General features: G+C 43.2%; 1 protein-coding gene across 4 annotated transcripts in view; it reads left to right on the forward strand.

Moving 5' to 3' along the window:
- Positions 1–22,518, forward strand: part of LOC109924543 (5-hydroxytryptamine receptor 1E) — a 93,445-nt gene that overhangs the window by 2,118 nt on the left and 68,809 nt on the right. For 2 of the 4 annotated variants that reach the window (XM_048601184.1, XM_048601180.1), the window contains exons 2-3: positions 647–870; positions 11,836–11,998. The gene's annotated coding sequence lies outside the window, so the exon portion shown is untranslated. Of the gene's footprint in view, positions 1–646; positions 871–11,835; positions 11,999–15,602; positions 16,695–22,518 lie in introns of those variants that run through there. The other 2 variants (XR_007262909.1, XM_048601182.1) reach the window with 2 other exon arrangements.

The following is a 22,518-nucleotide window of genomic DNA, read 5'->3' on the forward strand; positions in this document are numbered from 1 at the left end:
AATGGTCTAGGCCCGAAACGTCCGCCTTCCTGCTCCTCTGATGCTGCTTGGCCTGCTGTGTTCATCCAGATCTACACCTTGTTATCTCAGATTCTTCAGCATCTGCAGTTCCTACTATCTCAGAAGTGCCAGATACAGGTTTTTGATCTACAGCAGCATATATCCTGAACCGGCCTTGACGAAAATTCAGTTACAGCAAGTGGGGCCAGGAATCCCAGAATTAGGCCTGAGCCGCCATTTCTAAACATGTGTACAGTCTCACCAATTCTGCAAAATTAAGACAAAAAATTTGTATTTCTGCTTATCCCAGCTCAGCTTCTAATATCCTCTGTGCTAGTATTTCTCTGAGTCAACATCCAGATTTAACCAATTAAGCACAGAGAGCATAGGTCAATTACTGAACTTGCGTAGCCAAGCACAGAATGATTGAACCATTAAACACTACAGAAAGTACGTAAATTTCCAAAAGAATTCATGGTTAGTGTTCTTTACAAAACTAGACATCTCATTGAACTGTGCAAAGAAATGTAATATTTATATTTTATAAACTGAGGTCACTTGAAAAAGTGAATTTGTTAGATTTCTGCATGAGATGGACACTTATTTAATTCATATTGTTGACTAAAATTGATCTGGTATTTTCTAGCCACAAGAACTCCACGATAGCAGACTCTGGAGGAATTGTTCGGGAAGTTGAAATTACTGCTGGGCAATTTCCCCATGCCTGGAGCTTTCTGTACATCTTTATTTAAATCAGAGACTTTGGAGGAAGAAGTGGAAAATAAATGTTTGGGTTTAAAATGAGAAATTATGGAATATTATTGTCCAGGGAGTTTTGTAATGAACTGCCAGCGGAAGTGGTGGATGCAGGTACGGTTACTATATTTAAAATGCATTTTGACAGGTACATGAATAGGAAATGTTTAGAGGGATATGAGCCAAATTACAGGCAAATGGCACTAATTTAGTTTGGGAAACTTGAATGAGTTGGACCAAAGGGTCTGTTTCTGTGCTGTTTGACTCTGAATCTATGAATCTATAAACTCCTGCATCAAGTGTAATCTTCAAATGTTTGTTCTTTGCACAAAATTGCTTTTTAGTCTTCATTACAACCAAAGCAAGTTATTATACTCTGTGCAGCAAGCTACACATACCTATTATATGCAAACATATTCAATTTGATCAATCTTAACTGTAAGTAATTCAGTGCATATAAAATAAGACTAGTAATCCTGGAAAGTTTTGGGTGACTATTCAGGTATTGTCCAAATAAACATAAAATAATAGTTAAAAATAAAATGCTTAAACATTAAATAATGTGATGACTATGTTATGTAGCAAGCAGAACAATCATTCTGCTCTGAGAAAGGCTTAGCTTTTCAGAAAGTCTCCACAGAGTATCCAAAGTGGGATCAGGAACCTAGATCCATAAGTCCCACCCTCATTTCAAATAGATCCTATTTTCGTCAGGAAGAAAACAAATGTGCCTCATCAGGCCTATTTGAACTCTTTCCTCATGAAGCAGGGATGTTGTGCACAATGTTTGAGTCAAGAGTTTTTAGTGTAGACATTAATGCTTGTAAAGGATCATAAAATCTACGGGGCTCTCAAGCTGTCAAGTTATTTAGATATCCTGTCTTTAAATTTTGAAAATAAAGCAGTCTGCCAACGTTTGCTGGTTAAAGAAAACTGTTACAGACCAGACCAAACCCTCTCAAAATATTCAGAAAATAGTCAAGACCCTAACTTTTTCTCATTTTAAAGAGGTTGAATTCCAGATGCAAGTCGATTGGTCAAACTACAGGATTTAGAGCAATACACACTTTATTCATCCACGTAGTTAAAATACACAAAAGTAAGAAGGAATTGGAATAACTTAACTGTATTGGAAAACTTAACAGAATAATAGATACAGTAACTATTACTCATTAACTGTTCTAATATAGCAACATCCCATAAACACACCATGGCAAAAGGCAGATTATTTCACATGCAACTCCAGTAGCCCAGGCAGAAAAAAAAAATCATGAAAATTCTGAGAGTGTAGCAACTGGGAGAGATTTACTTCCAACCCTGCTGAGAACCCAATTGCAACTGCTGGAAACTAAAACTAAAAATCTGGCTTCTGTGGGAGCTTGACCAGAGACATTAAGGCTACTTCTATTGTTCCAACATAATAAAAACCAAGGCCTCACAAGCTGCTTACTGCAGTGGCTCTGGTAGACTGCTCATTACATCTGCCTTAAAACCTCTCTTCAAAATAAACCAAGACAAAATACACGTCTTAAAGCCATAATATTGTCACAAAATTTAACTGTTCAGATCGTCTAACAGATTGTTGCCACAGCAGTCTGGATAGGAATTGCATTGCAGGACCATGTAGAAGTCCCAAACACAGCAGCAGACTCTGCAAGTATTGCCTAGGAAGTTGAAAGTCATGGTGGACTATTATTCAGCATTTAGAACAATCCAAAAAAAGGTCCCAAAGCTGAATTGAAGCTTGGAGGGATGACTGAATTATCTTAACAGTTACCCAAAGAAATGAGAGGAATTAAAACCTAACTATTCTAATTCCTGGATAACTTGTTGTTGTCAGCAGTCACTTGCTAATCAGTATGACTGTTCACCTAGGAAAGTCACTGGCTATGGATCCTGGGGTTCTTGTGTGGCTGATGAGCCCACTCCTAGAGCAGCATCTCTGACCACACGTTTGGCAGGTGTTTCCAGGAGGTGGAATTTGTCCTTGGCCTAGAGATCGTGGCCATTCCTTTGTCTGGTTCCTTTCTGTATTACTGTTGCTGTTGGTTGTTCTCCAAGAATCCTGTCCTTTCATACAAGAATTTCCTCAAAGTCGATTTCTTCTGAACAAAGCTTTGCCATGCATTGACATGTATGTTGCATTTCTTCAGGGTAGCCTTCAGGGGTTCTTTGAAACGCTTCCTTTGTCCTCCTCTCATTTGAGTGCCTTCCTTGAGCTGATTGAAGAGAACTTGCTTTGGAAGACAGAACTCAGGCCATTTTTTATTCATTCATGGGATGACGGCATTGCTGCCTGGCCAGTATTTACTTCCTATCCCTAGTTGTCCTTGAGAATGTGGAAGTGAGCTGTCTTCTTGAACCGCTGCTGTGGGTTGACCACAATGCTGTTCGGGAGGGATTTCCAGGATGTTGACCCATCGACAGTGAAGGAACAGTGATATATTTCCAAGTCAGGATGGTGAGCGTCTTGGAGAGGAACTTGCAGATGGTGATGTTCCCATGTATCTGCTGTCTTTGTCCTTCTAGATGGAAGTAGTCATTAGTTTAGAAGGTGTTATCTGAGGATCTTTGGTGAATTTCTGAAGTGCATCTTGTAGATAATACACACTGCTGCTATTGAGTGTTGGTGGTGGAAGGAGTGGATGTTTGTGGATGTGGTGCCAATCAAGCAGGCTGCTTTATCCTAGATGATATCTAATTTCTTAGGTGTTGTTGGAGCTGCACCCATCCACTACAGTGGGGAGTATTCCATCGCACTCCTAACTTGTGCCTTGTAAATGATGGACAGGCTTTGAGGAGTCAGGAGACGAGTTACTCGCTGCAGTATTCCTAAACTCTGATCTGCTCTTGTAGTCACTATGTTTATGTGGCTGGTCCAGCTGAGTTTCTGGTCAATGGTTATCCCAAAGATATCGATAGTGGGTGATTCAGTGACGGTAATACCATTGAATGTCAAAGGGCGGTGGTTAGATTGTTTCTTATTGGCGATGGTCATAGCTTGGCATCTGTGTGACATGAACGTTACTTGCCACTTGTCAGCCGAAGCCCAAATATTGTCCAGATCTTGTTGCATTTGAGCACGGACTGCTTCAGTATCTGAGGAGTCACTAATGCTGCTGAACATTAGGCAATCATTGGCAACATCCCCACTCTTGACCTTAAGATTGATGGAAGGTCATTGATGAAGTAGCTGAAGATGGTCAGGCCTACAACACTACCCTGAGGAACTCCTGCATAGATACCTTGGAGCTGAAATGATTGACCTCGATCAACCACAACCATCTTCTTATTTACCACGTATGATGCCAAGCAAGTGACAGTTTGCCCCTGATACCCATTGCTTCCAGTTTTTCTAGAGCTCCTTGGTGCCAAACTCGGTCAATTGCAGCCTTGATGTCAAGGGCTGTCACTCTCACCTCACCTCTGGAATTCAGCTCTTCTATCCATGTTTGAACCCAGTCTGTAATGAGATCAGGAGCAGAGTGGCCCCAGCGAACCCAAACTAAGCATCACCGAGAAGGTTACTGCTCAGGAAATACTGCTTGATAGCACTGTTAATGACACCTTCCATCACTTTACAGATGATCAAGAGTAGACTGAAGTAATTGGCTGGGTTGATTTGTCCTGCGTTTTATGTACAGAACATGCCTGGTCAATTTTCCACATTGTCGGGTAGATGCCAGTGTTGTAACTGTACAGGAAGAGTTTAGCTAGTAGGAACAGCAGGGTCTGGAGCAGAAGTCTTCAGCACTATTGTAAGAATGTTGTTAGGGCCTATAGCCTTTGCAGTATCCAGTGTCTCCAACCGTTTCTTGACATCACGTGGAGTAAATCGAATTGGCTTAAGATTGATATCTTTAATGCTGGAGACCACTGGAGGAGGCTGAGATAGATCGTCCACTCAGCACTTCTGGCTGAAGATTGCTGCGAATGCTTCAGCCCTATCCTTTGTACTTTTGTGTTAGGATCTTGCATCATTTGAGGATGGGACTATTTGTGGCACCTCCTCCAGTGAGTTGTTTAATTGTCCACCACACATCACGACTGGATGTGGCATATCTGCAGAGCTTAGATCTGATCCTTTGGTTGTGGGCTCACTTAGCTCTGTCTACCACTTGCTGCTTGGCATGCAAGTAGTCCTGCTTGGTAGCTTCGCCAGGTTGATACTTCATTTTTAGGTATACCGGGTGTTGCTCCTGGCATGCCCTCCTGCACTCTTTATTGAACCAGGGTTGATCCCCTAGTTTCGTCGCAATGGTCAAATGGGGAATATGCTGGGTCGTGAGGTTGCGGATTGTGTTAGAGTAGAATTCTGCCACTGTTGATGGCTCACAGCACCTTATGGACGCCCAGTCTTGAGTTGCTAGATCTGTTTGAAGTCAGTATTTAACATTATCATAGTGCCACACAACATGATGGAGGTTATTCTCAATGTGAAAGCTGGATTTCATCTGCACAAGGGCTGTTCTGTGGTTACTCTTACTAATACAGTCATGGACAGATGCATCTTCAGCCGGCAGATTGGTAAAGATGAGGTCAAGTCTGCTTTTCCCTCCTCTTGGTTTCATTGCCACCTGCTGGACCCAATTTGGCAGCTGTGTCTTTCAGGACCCAAACAGCTCAATCAGTAGTGCTGCTGTCGAGCCACTCTTGGGTAGTGGACATTGAAATTCCCCATCCAGAGTACATTTTGCACCCTTGCCACCCTCGATGCTTCCTCCAAGTGTTGTTCAACATGAATGAGTACTGATTCATCAGCGGAGGGAGGGTGGTAACCAGCAGATTTTCTTGCCTGAAGCTATGAGACTTCATGGAGTCCAGAATAAACGTGGAGGACTCCCAGGACAATCTCTCTGGTCATCTCATCAGATTGTCCCGACTTTTGTCCCATTGTCCACATCATTTAATCACTGGGAGAATCCACTACAATATTGAATTGATTTAATTGGAAGCACTTTGATCCCCGAATCAGAACTTGAGAGTTCAATTTCCCACTCCAGAAATTTCACGCATGTTGTCTAGGCCGATACTCCAGTGCAGTAATGTAGGCACTCTACAATGTCAGAGATAGCATTGTTGTACAAGAAATTAAACCAGGCCCCATCTGCTCTCATTGGCACTCTTTTGATGAGCAGCAAGGGTGTTCATCCTGGCCAATATTTATTCCTCAACTAATATGCCTAAACAATAGGTTACCTAGCTCTGATCTCATCACTGTTTCCAACACCTTGTTTGGTGAAAATTGGTGAGCTAAGAGAGTCTGGATATCTGCAGCCTGCCATTATCCAGTTGGGGATCTTCAAGCAATCAGACAATTCCAAACACAAAGGTGAGCTTTTATTTACAGAAAGAAAATGGGAATGGAAATGAAGCCAACTGCATCTCCACAATGTGAACCAGAATTGAGCATCAAAAAAAACGTTACAATCAATAATCAGTGCTGCACTTAGTACTCTTCTACTAAACCAGGTATCAGTGGTGTTCTGTCTGGACTGTGCCCATCACACCAGAGATCTGTCACGGACATCGTCAGCTTCCTCTGCCCAGAAGTCTGTTTTCTTCGCCCAGTTCCTCTGCATCCAGGACATTGCCCATTGCCTGCTCTGAAGTACAGCACACCAGGATCACGCAGAATATTTTGCCCAGACTATACTGGAGGGCATCCACTGACTGATCTGAACACGGAAACCTCATTTTCCGCACCCCTACTGTCTGATTTACCAAGGCCCTGATTGAGGCATGGACGACATTAAATCTAACTCTGCAGTAGTCAGTAAATGGGTTGCGGAATGTTGTTATGAACCATGATTCCCCAGTGGCCAATCTTGTAAGGCATCTGGCTCCTGAAATACACCAGGTACACGAAATGTGTTTCAGAATGTAGGAGTCATGGTACCCGCTGGTGTAGCGGGTATACACTAAGGAAGTGGTAATAGATCACCAGGGCATGAATGGAATGGAATACCTTCCTGTTGATGAATTCTACAGCATTGTGATAAAGCCCTCTCAGTGCCACATGTATAGAGTGGATGGCACCCTGCACCTTGGGGAACGCAACTATGTTTTTTAAATCCTACTGCCGGGCTGCAGCACTGACATCATCATGGTAGAATGAAATAAACCAGTGTGACTTTGCACAGATGGCATCAGTTTCGATCTTGATGCATTTGTGGGTGTATGACTGAGAGATCTCGCCCATGATTACCATTGCTTGCTGGAAGGAGCCAGTCACAAAGACGTTCCACAATACAGTGCCTTCACAGCTGTTGGGAGAGGATGGCCTCTCATAGCTGCCTGTCTGAGATTCTGCTCCAGCATTCCATCACAGTGTCTGGGACGTACAAAGTCTGCATCAGCCCTGCACTCACTCATCCCCAGGAAATGGATTCATGGCCAGAAAGCTATGTAACTCTTGCTCATTCCACACATCCTGAAGGGCCCAGCAGCTGTGACCTCTCCCTGAACTGGGTGCTCCCCATCTTTGCCAGCCTGATGTTTCTGGACTTGCCATTGGTCCTGCTCCTCCTGCATTTGTCGTTGTCTTCTCAACTAAATAGCCATGGCAAACAACATATCACCTTGGTGGAAGATTGGGCACAGAAAGAGCAAATGAGTTTCCTAGATCTCAGAACAGTTATCAGGGGCATACTCTCCAGATGAGGGCTGAGCACAATTCAGCACCAAATGAGACACGTCCGCATTGGGCATCCACATTCTGTGTCAGCATTTGCAGTACTTGAAGGTGCTGTGCCAGCTGAGTAACCACACATCAACAAAAAGGGCCTGTCTGCAGCACAATGTCACCCTCCAAACCCTACACCCACATAGAATGCTGAACCTCACACTGCATTGCGCACAATCGTTACACTTACTTAGTAGATGAGGACTGGCATTTCTGTGGCTCAGACAGGACCTTTGAAGGTGGAACTAATAGTCATTTCCTGTTAGCCAGAGTAGCTTTTTCTTCTTTAACTATCATTGCTGCTAACTTCAATATTATTGAGATCTCCAGATTCAATTTGCAAGTGCTAATGGCATGTAGCCTTTGAACAGCATTTGTCCCCGAATCACTGTAATCTGAATGCATATAAAATAGGCAATTCAATGATTGCAAATCCAAAATAGCCGCGCTTTGTTAATGGCTGTTTCATGCTTTTTATCAGTAGAATGTTGTGGCAACCAGCAAACATGGATCCTACACTGTCAGTATCAAACTGACACTTACTCTGCCCACCCTTGACATTGTTCTTGCCATTTTCTAATTGCACTTAACGTCTAGAGACGGTAAACTAATTGTTGGCAAATCAGATCACGCTGGACAGCATCAGCAATGGACCCCACTGGCTGCCAGTTACCGCAGACTGAGCCTGCATATTCCCTGATAACCTCACATTACCCCAACAGCTCATTCTTTTTTCCTATTCATTGCGGGATGTGTGTGTCGCTGGCTGGCCAGCATTTATTGCTCATTCCTAGTTGCCCTTTGAGAAGGTGGTGGTGAGCTGCCTTACTGAACTGCTGCAGTCCACCTACTGTGGGTTGACCCACAATGTCATTAGGGAGGGAATTCCAGGGTTTCAACTCATTTTAACTCATTCCCCCAGTAGGGAGACTCACCACATTGAACATCATCTACAACTGCCCTCCCTGACCTTGAACTCTGACATTATATCTTGTTAATGTCCACCCTACTCCTTTACACTCCCCTTGTAGAAGCCACACTGGTGGTCACAATCACTAACACCCAAACCCGTAGCCTGACTTGCTGTCTGATGCTGTTCTGAATTTTGTTCGTTGAACTCGAGTTTCCCACATTATGTTCTAATCTCCATACCATAAATGCCTCTGCTTTCTCCTCAGCCTTGACTCCACCTCCCTTTCTGTCAATGATTCCCCCCATTGCCCTTACTGCTCCTCACCTTGGAACCCTCCTGAAAGATCGATGGACAGACACCCAGGATGCATTTGTCCCAGACCTCAATGAACAGCTCTTAGATATGACTGATCCAACCCCTGACTGACTGGTCAATAACAACCACCTAACAATTCTAACCCCATTTTCCAGTACTTGGCCGATAGCCTTGGATGCTTTGGCATCGCAGATGTACTTCTAAATACTTCTTAAATGTTGCAGGCAGTGAGTTCCAGATTCCCACCACCCTCTGAGTGAAAAATTATTTCCTCACCTCCCTTCTAAACCTCCTGCATCTTACCTTAAATCAATGGCCCCTAGTTATTAATCCCTCCACCAAAGGGAAATGTTTCTTCTCGTCTACCTTATCTATGCCGCCCATAATTTTATACATCTCCATCATAAACTCCTACAGTTTCCTCTGCTCCAAGGAAAACAATTCCTGTCTATCTAATCTCTCCTCATAACTAAAACTCTTAAGCCCAAGCAACATCTTTGTAAATATCCTCCCCAGTATTATCACATGGTTCATACAATGTGGATTCCAGAACTGCACACAATAGCTGTGGCCTAAGTAATGTTCCAGCATAACCTCCATGCTCTTAAACTGTATGCCTCGTCTAATAAAAGCAAATATTCCATATGCCTTCTTAACCACCTTATTCACCTGTTCTGATACCTTAATGTGTATATGCACACAAAGGTCCCTCTTATCCTCGGTGTTTCCTAGGGTCTTACCATTCATTATGTATTCCCTTGAGTTGTAGCCTGTCATGCTGCCTGATGCAGTTCTGAATTCTGTCCATTGAACTCGAGTTTCCCACATTATATTCTAATCTCCATACCATAAATTTCCCCTTCGCTTTCCCCTTCGCCTTGACTCCACCTCCCTTTGAGTTCTGAGGAAGGGTCACCGGACCCAAAACGTTAACTCTGTTTTCCCCTTCACAGATGCTGCCAGACCTGCTGAGCTTTTCCAGCAACTTTGTTTTTGTTCCTGATTTACAGCATCCGCAGTTCTTTTCGTTTTTATTATGTATTCGCTTGCCTTGTTTGTCCTGCCCAAGTGCATCACTTCACAGATTGAATTCCATTTGCCATTGTTCAACCTATCTGACCAGCCCATCTATAGTGTCTTGTAACCTATGACTATCCTCCTCACTATTTATCACCCACCAATTTCTGTACCATCAGCAAACTTACTGATCAATCCTCCTACATTCAAGTATAACTCATTTATATATACCACAAACAGCAAGGTCCTCAACATAGATCCCTGCGCAACCCCTCGGGACCGCTTCAAGTCACAAAAACACCCCTTGACGATCACCTTCTGCTTCCTGCATCAGCCAATCTGAATCCAATTAGCTAAATTTCCTTGGATCCCTTGAGCTCTTACCTTCACTATCAAACTCCCACATATGACCTTATTAAGAATCTTGCTGAATTCCAAGTAGACTACATCAAATGCATTGCCCTTATTTATACACCTGGTTACCTCTTTGAAAAATTCAGTCAAGTTGGTTAGACTTAACAAAACCATGCTGACTGTTTTTGGTTAATCCCTGCTTCTCCAAGTGCAGACTTATTTCTATCCCTCAAATTGCTTCAATAGTTTCCCCAACACTGGGGTTGGACCAACCAACTGTAGTTTCCTGGTTTATCCCTTGTGCCTTTCTTGAATAATGGTACTACAATTGCTGTCTTCTACTCTGGCCAGGGAGGAATTGGAAATTATTGCCAGCTCCCCAGGTCCAGTCAATACTGACAAGCACCCCGTTGCTCGCCAAAGTGCCCCTAAATGGCTACGGTTGGAGTGCCAATATGCTAACAGGAATGGTATAGTAAGGCAAGGTAAGGCACAGGCATGAACATGCAGGTAGCCACAAAATGAGTGATTGCTATGAGAGCAAGCAAGCAGTCCTGAGCTGAGGCCTGGTCCAATCATTGAGCTGGGTGACTGTCCGTGTGCACAAAGTGTCACTGCTACAGCGTTCTAAATGCTAGTTGTTGGTGTGCCTTGCAGTGCAAGTCTGTGCCTCATGACTGGTCTGCCACCATACCAGAGTACCAGGATAGTCATGATGGGTTAGCAGATGCCAGATGCCAATGCCCATAAATTAGGGATTCATGTGGCTTGTGCCTGATATTGAAGCAGACCACGTCCAATTGCAACAAGATCTGGACAATTTCCAGGCAAGGGCTGAATAGTGGCAAGTAACTTTCAGCCTAGACAAATTCCAGGCAATGATCATCTCCAGTAAGAGACAATCTAAGTATTGCTCCTTGACATTCAGGGGTGTTACCGTCACTGAATCCCCCACTATCAACATCCATGGGGTTACCATTGAGGAGAAACTGAGCTGGAGTCACCTTAAAGTAACAAGCTACAAGAACTAGTCAGAAGCTAGGAATATTACAGTCACTAACTCACCTCCTGACTCCTCAATGCCTGTCCACCATCTACAAGGCACAAGTCAGGAGTATAATTGAATACTCCCTACTTGCCTAGATGAGTGCAGCTCCAACAACACTCAAGAAGCTTGACACCATCCAAGACTAAAGCAGTCTACTTGATTGAATTTTTGTGGATATAGTGCCAATCAATCCACTACTGATGCTTAGTAGCAGCAATATGTACTATCTACAAGATAGACTGCAGAAATTTACCAAAGATCCTCGGACAGCGCCTTCCAAACTCATGACCACTTCCGTATACAAAGACAAGGGCAGCTATTTCATAGGAACATTACCACCTGCAAATTCCTCTCTAAGACACTCATCACCTGATTTGCATTTATATCACGGTTTCTTCACTATTGTTGGGTCAAAATCCTGGAATTCCTTCACAATGGTATTGCAGGTCTACCTACAGCACATGGACTGCAGCAGTTCACCACCACCAGCTTCTCAAGAGCACCTAAGGACAGACAATAAATGCTGGCTAAACCAGCGATCTCCATGTCCCATGAGTGAATAAAGCAAAATGCTGTTGCCTGTGTGCCAACTCTTAGACAGGCATTATTTTTTCCTTTATTTTATCAACCAATATTCTATTAGCACACTTATGATAGCTACAACTACTATTACATGTTATCATCATGCAATGACAACAATCTCTCTCTCAATATTGGCAAAAGAAAATAACTGATCATTGACTTCAGGAAGAAAGGAGGAGGACATGACCCCCATCTACATCAACGGAGCTGAGGTGGAGTGTGTCGAGAGCATGAAGTTCCTAGGAGTGACAATAATCGACAACCTATCCTGGTCTTCCCACGTAGTTGCGATAGTCAAGAAGACACAACAAACCCTTTTCTTCCTCAGGTGGGTTAGGAATTTTGGCACGTTCATTAGGACTCTCATAAACTTTTAAAGATGCACCATAGAAAGCATACTATTTGGGTGCATAATGGTCTGGTACAGTAACTGCTCTGCCCAGGGCCGTAAGAAACTACAGAAGGTTGTTCCACAGGCATTAGTGCTGGGACCCCTGATGTTTGTAATATATGCATATGATTTGGAGGAAAATGTAGGTGGTCTGATTAGTAAGTTTACGGATGACACAAAGATTGGGCAAGCTGCAGATAGTGAGGAGGACTGCCAGAGAACATAGCAGGATGTGCATAGGCTGGAGACTTGGGCAGGTAAATGTCAGATATAATTTAATCTGGACAAATGTGAGATGATGCATTTTAGAAGATCTTATGCAGGAGAGTATACAGTAAATGGCAGAAATCTTAGTTGCATACAGAGGGATCTTGATGTTCTCTGAAAGTAGCAGTACAAGTGGATAAGGTGGTCAAGAAAGCATATGGCATGATTGCCTTCAGCTGTCAGGGCATAAAGTATAAAAATTGGCAAGTCATGTTGTAGCTGTAGAGAATTTTATTTAGGCTACATTTGGAATATTACATACAGTTCTGGTCGCCACACTATCAGAAGGATGTGGAGGCTTTCAAGAAGGTATTATGAAAGAGTTTACAAGGATATTGCCTGGCTTGGAGGATATTAGCTATGATGAGAGACCGGATGAACTTACTTCGTTTTCACTTGATTATTGGAGACTGAGGCCAACCTGATAGAAGTTTAAAAAATTATGAGGCATGGGTAGAATGGATAATTGGAGTCTATTCCCCAGGGTAGAAATGTCAGGTACTAGGTGACATAGGTTTAAGGTAAAAGATGGAAAGTTTAAAGGAGATGTGAGAAACAGGTTTTGTCTCAAGTTGGACCTCAGATAGTAGGTGCTTTTGCATGGTTACATCATTAATCCCACATACCAAGTGGTGTCTTGGGATCTCATTAAAGGTTAAACCAAAGCCACATGCCACAGCCAGTCATCCCAACCTAGTCAAAAATCCCTATAAGGATTCCCATAGTTCTCAAGTTGCTGAGTAAAACCGATAGCATCTCAGAATTAGAGGAGTCTTGGGGTCATAATATGCCTTAACTAAATCTGTCAACACATTGTTTTAGTATCTAGTACCTCTGGGAAAGATAGGCTCCTGATAATTGAAAAAGCTGCAGGTCTACAAGATAGCTGGAGAATTATTCATTGCTTTTCATCTATCATTTGCCTGGAAAAAGTAACTCATTTTTTCAACATATTGGGTCAAAACTTTAATGGTAAGATTGAATGAGTCAAGCTGTCCAAATAATGGCATGATACCAGAAATGATTACCCTAACTCAAAGACGACTGTTGTGAGTGAATTTCTTTAGGAGCGTGCTTTTCTCTCGTTCCTACTGAAATAACTCCACAAAGGCCAGTATCCCATCACCAAGTTCCCGTTTATTTACACATGGAAAGGCTTTGACACTGATCCAGATTCCTCAAAGCCAGCTTTCAGAGTGACCAGAACCTCTGACACTCTTGTACATATCTGTCAGCCAGGGTTCCCTGACTGAACCAGATTAACCAATCAGGGAACTCATTCATGAGGTCCACCAGTCTGCCCTCATTTCAATCACTGCAATAGGGAAACAGACAGCGTAGAGGCAAAAGGTTTTTAGTTTAGAAAGGCGTCATGTGTCAACACAAGCTTGCTGGCCAAAGGGCCTGTTCCAGTGCTGTACTGATCTTTGAAACTGGAAAATGTTAAAATTGTGTTGATGTACAGATCATGTAACTAGCAAATGAAGCAATGGAGACATGAGCACAACCTATTCACTCAACAAGGGGTTAGAATCTGGAATGCAGTGCCTGACCGTAGTGGATGCAGGTTCAGTCAATTCAACAGGGAATTGTAATGTTATGTGGAAAGGAAGAAAGTGGAGGAATGAGACTATTTGCTCCTACTGACAGCTGGTGCAGACATCAGAAGCTGAATAGTCTCCAATGCTGCAATAATTCTCTGATTCCTTGGAAGATATTGCTCAAATTATAAATGTAGTTCGGAAGAAACGCGACAAGATGAGTTGTTTGAAAGATACCAGTTCCAATGGGGCAGGAGCAGGCTGAAAGAATGTTTCTACTAGGGTGATCTGATATGTGAATTTGACAAATTCACATTTGTCAATGTCACTGGATGAGTAATCCAGCAGCCCAGGTTAATATTCTGGAGAAATTGGTACAAATCCCCCCACAATTGCTGGTGGAATTTAAATGTGATTATTTAATAAATCTGGAATTAAAAGGTAGTGCCAGTTATAGTGTCAATTAAACTATCATTGACTGTCATATAAACCTATTCAGTTCTCAGATGCCCTTTAGGGAAAGAAATCTGCCATCCTTCTGTGGTCTGGTCTGTGTGTGACTCCAAACTCATTGAAGTGTAGTTGATTCTTAACTGCTCTCTGACGTTACCCAGCAGGCCTTTCAGTTCAAGGTCTTGCCAGTGTCACCCATACCCATGAAATAATGAAACAAAATATAAAAGGTGGGCTGTGTAGGTTTGGGGAACTATGATTTGGAGGTCATGGAGGCAAGATCTCCAGATAAAGATCAGTGACAAGTTTGATAATTGGTGACTTGTTTGCTGGTGGGTTGTTGTGCAGTGGGAGGTAGGCAGAGAGTAAGTATTCAGTATCTGCATATTCAAGGATAGGTCACCAAATAACAATGGCAACTTTTGTCAGCAAGTTTGATGACAATGTTAGTGACCTGAATTTGCATGTTCAGGGGAAGTTACGTTGAGTAAAGGGTGCAGATATTTGAATATCATATTTTACCATTTCCCCAAAAAAAAAAACAGTATGAGATGGAATAGGGAAAGAAAGGCAATTTCTGGAGCAGTTAAAAGAGTTCACTTTGCAGGGGGCTGAACACCTAGCCAAAGAATTGGGTGCAGAAGCAAAAGCAACAGAAGAAGAGCTCAGTATCATGTTGAATTCAAAATTCTTTGAATTGTGGTCCACAGGGGATAAAACTGAGGCCCTCATAAAGGGAAGGTCAATCATGGTCAGAGAAGTGCAGGCGAAGAGATAATGAAAACAAGGCAAATGATGAAATTGAAAGGAAGGAAGGATGGATCAGAGTAAAATGAGGGAAAGAAGGATTTGGAATAATGTTGGCATTCAAGATCTATTGCAGCTGAATGAGATAAAGGATATAAAGGATAAGAAGCGCAGCATGAGATAAAGGATGAATGAAATTGTGGACCTCAACAACTTCGGTGTAAGATGATTGATGATGCTGGAGAGAGAGAGAGAGGTTGAGAACATGTTTGTGGCACTGCAAGGTGCTGGTTATGGTTCTTGGGAAGTAGCATTAGAAGAGTTCAAGGAACACTGAATATCTTGGAGATAACTATTCTTGGCAAATCTGAAACATGAAATGTGGAACTTCAATTGGAATGACTGCTATAACAGAATACTGCACAATTTTAGTACATTTAATATTAACCAGTGATGACGTGTTTGCTCAATGGTGCCATTTGATATTATGCAAGTTACAATCTATTTCTCTTCAAATATAATCTTATCTTCAGTGAGTAGGAGAATACACCTGAGATAACAAGGTGTAGAGCTGGATGAACACAGCAGGCCAAGCAGCATCATAGGAGCAGGAAGGCTGACGTTTCGGGCCTAGACCCTTCATCAGAAAAATCAGAATACACCTGACTGGCATTCACCAACACTTTCACTTGCACGAATTACATTTATCTCACAGGTTTGTCACATGAATTCATGCAATCCCTTTTATGATAGGAGTAAATCTGTTCAAACAAAAGCTGGAGACAAATGTATGACAGTTCCTTGGTTTCTATCATTAGAAGGTAATGAATAGTGCCATTTGGTTTAACATAACTCACTAATCTAGGAAAGTCTATAGTGCCTCCCTGTTACATTATAGCGCCTCTCAATTACTCCATGGACCATGGTTTGACCCATGTGTGACTACAGATCTATACCACATAATTGAGTCTTAATTGATCTGATCAACTGCATCTGGGGATTCTGATATGGGCAATTAAATAATCTCACAGCAGTGCCCCTCGTCCCAAGAATTCTTTTCCTCCTTTCGAATAATACTTTTAATACAAAGAAAAATTTGCACTCCTTGGTCTTGGCAGGGAGCTTACAGAGGGGCATAAAATGTTAAGCAACATAGATAAATTAAACCTGCGCATTCTTGGTAGATCTGAAACATGAAATGTGGAACTTCAGTTGGAGTGACTGCTATAACCAAGTACTGTACAGTTTTAGTACATTTGGTACTTTAACATTAACCTGTGATGAGAAGTGTTTGCTCAACGGTGCCATTTGATGATGTATTGGGCAGACATTTTCCCTCCCTGGAAGTGGTGAGAGAATGGTGAGAAAGGGAAATGATTGCATGAGTTGGCCTAGAGAGAAACGTATCACCTTCTCTTCAAGTAAGTGCTAAAAGTAAAGGCGCATAGGTGACTTTCACAGCACACCAGTAATGAAAGCCCTTAAGAGGTAATTAATGACCGATTAAGGGCTTCAATCCACCACTTCCCTGAACACATGCCTCCCCAGTAGATGGGAAAGGTGGCTAGTTTCCCGACTGGCAAACCAGGGTAAGCTGCTCGTTACATGGAACATAGAACAGTACAGCACAGTACAGTACAGGCCCTTCGGCCCACGATGTTGTGCTGACCAATTATCCTACTAAGATCAATCTACCCTGCACACCCTACATTTTACTATCCTTCATGTGCCTATCCAAGAATCACCTAAAAGTCTCTAAAGTATCTGACTCCACTACCACTGCCGGTAGGGCATTCCATGCACCCACCACTCTGTGTTAAGAACCTACCTCTGACATCTCCCCTATATCTTCCTCCAATCACCTTAAAATTATGTCCCCTCGTAATAGTCATTTCCGTCCTGGGAAAAAGTCTCTGACTATCCCCTCTATCTATGCCTCTCATCATCTTGTACATCTCTATCAAATCATCTCTCATCCTTCTTCCCTCCAATGAAAAAAGCCCTAGCTCCCTCAACCTTTCCTCATAAGACCTGCCCTCCAGTCCAGGCAGCATCCTAGTAAATCTCCTCTGCAACCTCTCCAAGGCTTCCACATCTTTCCTATAACAAGGTGACCAGAACTGAACACAATATGCCAAGTGTGGTCTAACCAGAGTTTTATAGAGCTGACGCATAACTTCATGGCTCTTAAATTTAATTCCGCTGCCAATGAAAGCCAACACACCATATGCCTTCTTTACAACCCTATCAACTTGGGTAGCAACTTTAAGGGATCTATGGACATGGACCCCAACCTCCACACTGCCGAAAATCCTGCCATTAACCCTGTATTCTGCATTCAAATTTGACCTTCCAAAATGAATCACTTCACATTTTTCTGGGTTGAATTCTATCTGCCACTTCTTTGCCCAGCTCTGCATCCTGTCAATGTCCCGTTGCAACCTACAACAGCTCTCCACGCTGTCCACAACTCCACCAACCTTCCTGTCATCGGCAAACTTACTAACTCGCCCTTCCACTTCCTCATCCAAGTCATTTATAAAGATCACAAAGAGCAAAGGTCCCAAAACAGATCCCTGCGGAACACCACTGATCACCGAGCTCCAAGCTGAATGCATTCCATCTACTACTACCCTCTGTCTTCTATTTGACAGCCAGTTTTGTATCCAGACAGCCAAACTGAATCCCATGCCTCCTTACTTTCTGAATGAGGCTACCATGGGGAACCTTATCAAATGCCTTGCTAAAATCCATATACACCACATCCACTGCTCTACCTTCATCGATGTGTTTTGTCATATCCTCAAAGAATTCAATAAGGCTTGTGAGGCATGACTTGCCCCTCACAAAGCCATGCTGACTATTTCTAATCAAACTGCGCTTTTCCAAATAATCATAAATACTATCTCAGAATCCTCAGAAGGATTAAGTTAGGGAGATGTCGAACTGTCCCAAACTAGGGGTAACTGAAGCACAGATGGAGGCTTTGACAGCCAATTCTCGCTGCTCTTGCACTCAACCCCACTTCTCATGACCCCAGCCCACAAAAAGAAGAAATAAAGGGCCCATCTTCTTGTTGCTACATCCCCAATGATTCAGCTTCAACGGGCAGACTTTACGATGCAGAGACATCTAGTCTCCGATAAGCCAATTGGCATGTGATCTAGAGTGTCTTTATGACTTTTCTGTAAAGTTCATCAAGGCTTTCATAAGCCTTACATTTTCCTATCAATAGTTCAGTAGCCCACTTGGCCTAGATAACTTGACTTAGAGTCATAAAGTCATAGAGTAATACAGCATGGAAACAGGCCCTTCAGCCCAAACTGATCCATGCTGACCAGAGTGCCCACTCAGCTAGTTCCAATTGCCCGCATTTGGTCCATATCCTTCTAAACCCTTCTCATCCATGTGCCTATCGAAATGTTTTTCAAATGTTGCTATTGTACCTGTCTCAACCACTTTCTCTGGCAGCCCATTCAATATATGCACCACTCTCTGTGCATGAAGAAGTTGCCCCTCAGTTCCTTCTTAAATCTTTCTCCTCTCACCTTCAACCTATGCCCTCCAGTTTTCAATTCCCCATCCCTGGGAAAAAGACTGTATGTATTCATCCTCTCTATGCCCCTCATGATTTTATACACCTCAATAAAGGTCACCCCTCCTTCTCCTACATTCCAAGGAATGACGTCCTATCCTGGTCAACCCCTCCTTATAACTCAAGCCTGCCAGTTCTGGCAACATCCTCGTAAGTCTTCTTTGTATACTTTCCAGTTTAACTATGTCTTTCCTATAACAAGGTGACCAAAACTGTGCACAATACTCCAAGTGCAGCCTCATCAACAACTTATACAACTGTAACAAAATCCCAACTCCTATACTCAATGCCTTGACTGATGAAGGCCAGTATGCTAAATGCCTTCTTCACCACCCTGTCCATCTGTGACGCTGCTTTCAACACCCTATGTACTTGTACTCCTAGGTCCTTCTGTTCCACAACACTCCTCAGGACCTTACCATTTACTTAAGTCCTACCTTGGTTTGATTTTACAAAATGCAATACCTCACATTTATCTGTATTGAATTGCATTTGCCAATCCTCAGCCCACTTTCTCATCTGATCAAGATCCCTCTGTAATTTTTGATAACCTTCTTTGCTATCAGTGATACCTCCTAATTTTGCACCATCTGCAAACTTACTAATCACACCTTGTATATTCACATCCAGATCATTTATGTAAATAACAAATAACAAAGATCCCAGCAATGACCCCTGTGGCTCACCACTAGTCACAGGCCTCCAGTCCGAGAAACAACCTTCAAGCATCACTGTCAGCTTCCTATCATTGAGCCAATTAGCTAGCTTTCCCTGGATCCCATGCAACCTAACTATCATGACTAGCCTGCCATGTGGGATCTTGTCAAAGGCCTTACTAAAGTCCATATGGACAACATCCACTGCCCTACCCTCATCTATCCTCTTGGTTACCTCTTCAAAAAACTCTAAAAGATTTGTCAGACATGACTTCACACGCACAAATCAATGCTGACTACTCCTAATCAGACCTTGACTATCCAAATATTGGTTGATCCTGTCCCTCAGTGTCTTCTCCAATAACTTGCCTACCACTGATGTCAGGCTCACAGTTTATAATTCCCTGGCTTGTCTTTGCTACCTTCCTTAAACAATTGAGCAACATTAGCCACCTTTCAGTCTTCCGGAACTTCACCAGTGGCTAAAGATGAAGCAAAAATCTCTGTAAGGGCCTCTGCAATTTCTTCACTCGCCTCCCACAATGTCCGAGGATGGACTTGATCAGGCCCAGGGGATTTATCCACCTTACTGCGATTTAAGACCGCAAACACCTCCTCTCTGGTAATGTGAATGCAGTCCAAAACATCCCCACTTGTCTCCCTTAATACCTTAGCATCCGTGATTCTCTCCTTAGTAAACACTGAGGAGAAATATTCATTAAAAATCTCCCCCATCTGAAGTTTTGGCAAAGATCTGTAGCTCGGGTTGTGGATGAGGTTGTTGACTTGCTAACCAAGCTGGCTTGTCTTTCTTCAGATGTTTCTTCACCGTGCTAGGTGACATCATCAGTGGAGCCTCTGATGAAGCAATGTTATTCTACTCTGCTTGGAATTTATACTGTCCGGTCCGTTATGGTGAGTACTGTCATTTCCGGTTTTGATCTGTATGGGTTTATATCTGGGGTCCAATTCTATGTGTTTGTTGATTGAAGTATGGATGGAGAACCATGCCTCTAGGAATTCCCATACAGATCAAAACCAGAAATGACAATACTCACCATAACGGACCGGACAGTATAAATTCCAAGTGGAGTAGAATAACATTGCTTCATCAGAGGCTCCACTGATGATGTCACCTAGCATGGTGATGAAACGTCTGAAGAAAAACAAGCCAGCTCAGTGAGCAAGTCAACAACCTCATCTCCCCCATCTCCTGTGACTCCACACAATGACAAATTCCACCACCTTGAGGCTTTTACATTCTGGGTGGCCCAGTAAATACAGGGGAAATTAAAATCCCCAACCGTTACTACTCTACTATTCCAACAGGTATCTGCAATCTCTCTACACATCTGCTCCTCTAGTACCCGATGGCTATTTTGGCCGTCTATAATACAGTCCCAACAGAGTGACTATCCCCTTCTTGTTTCTACGTTCTAACCATATGGCCTCATTTGATGACCCCTTAGGAATATCCTCTCTAAGCACTGTTATTATGTCCTCCCTTATCAAAAGGGCAACTCCTCCTCGCTTACTTGTATTTCTGAGATGCCTGTAGCTTCTGTATTCTGGAACATTGAGCTGCCAGTCCTGCCCTTCTCTCAGCCATGTTTCTGTTGTGGCTATACTATCCCAGTCCCCAGAGCCAATCCATGCTCTGAGCTCATCTGCCTTACCAGTCAGGCCTCGTGCGTTGAAATAAATGCACTTTAAACCAGAAGTCTTTTCTCTCCCTTTACTGTGCCCCTGGCTATCCTGAATAGTAAACTTGCTATCAATGGCTAATGTATTTTCCCCTGACTTCGATGTCCCGTCTCTTATTCAGAGTCCCACCACCCACCAAACTAGTTTAAACCCTCCTGGGTAACACTAGCAAATCTCCCCGCGAGGATGTTGGACCCCCTCCGGTTCATGTGCAACCCGCCCCTCTTGTACAGGTCACCGCTACCAAAGAAGAGATCCCAATGATCCAAGAACTAAAAACCCTGGCCCCTCCACCAGCTCCTCAACCTTGCATTCATCTGGCCTATCTTTCTATATCTATTCTCACTGGTGCATGGCACTGGGAATAATCCAGAGATCACTACCCCGGAGTTTCTACTTTTTAAATTCTTACCCAACTCCCTATACACATTACGCACGACTCCATCCCTTTGTCTACCTATGTCCCCCTTTGTACTGATGTGCACAATGACCTCTAGCTGTTCACTCTCCTCCTTCAGAATCTTCTGCAAGCGCTCAGAGACATCCTTGACCCTGGCACCCGGGAGGCAACACACCATCCTGGTGTCCTTTCTGCGACCACAGAATCTCCAGTCTGTCCCGCTCACAATCGAGTCTCATATCAGTATCGCTCTATCTAAGTGTACCCTTTCCCCTCTGAGCCGGTCACAGTGCCACTGACCTCACTGCTGCTGCTAGCCCCTAAAAGGTCATCCCCCCCCACAGTATTCAAAGTGGTATACCTGTTATTGAGGTGAATGGCCACAGAGGAAACCTGCACGATCTGCCTTCCCCCTTTACCTCTTCTGGTGGTCACCCAGCTACCTGCAGCCTGCATCTTAGGAGTGACCACTTCACTAAAGCTCTTATCATTGATGTTCTCTGCACCCTGGATGATCCTGAGTGCATCCAACTCGAGCTCCAGCTCCTTAACGCTGTCTATCAGGAGGTGCAGCCGGGTGCTCTTCTCACAGGTGTAGCCACCAGGGACACAGGAAATCTCCCTGATCTCCCACAATCTGCACTGCCCTAACTGCCATCCCCACTGACTTAGTAAATCAGATTTAATTTATCTGTTGTTTAATATTTTATGCCCCTCTACAATTTCCCTGCCACCAACTTTCAAGGCTGAGTTCAAAACCCTTCCGTGTAATTAAAAATGTCATCCAAAAGGAAAAGTTTAGGCTCTGCTAAGAGATTACTTGCCCATCTATAGATGCCCCAGATGTAACTGATCAGGGCAGCTCCAAGGCAATTATGCGGTGTCGAACTGTAGTCACATAAATCAAACCATCTAACTATAACACATTTCCTTCCTTAAAGCATGACCACAAGCCCTTAGTTCCCTTTCATCAAGTAAGGAAGCTAACTAGAATGCTGCCAATAATCTAGAGATTCTGGCTGAGTTTAATGAGATTTACTTATGAATAGCAAGCACCAGCAGGTGCAATGTCCAGAGTCCCTGTTGACCATCCT

The sequence above is a fragment of the Rhincodon typus genome, chromosome 9 (assembly GCF_021869965.1).
Source record: "Rhincodon typus isolate 14 chromosome 9, sRhiTyp1.1, whole genome shotgun sequence".
Classification (NCBI taxonomy): domain Eukaryota; kingdom Metazoa; phylum Chordata; class Chondrichthyes; order Orectolobiformes; family Rhincodontidae; genus Rhincodon; species Rhincodon typus.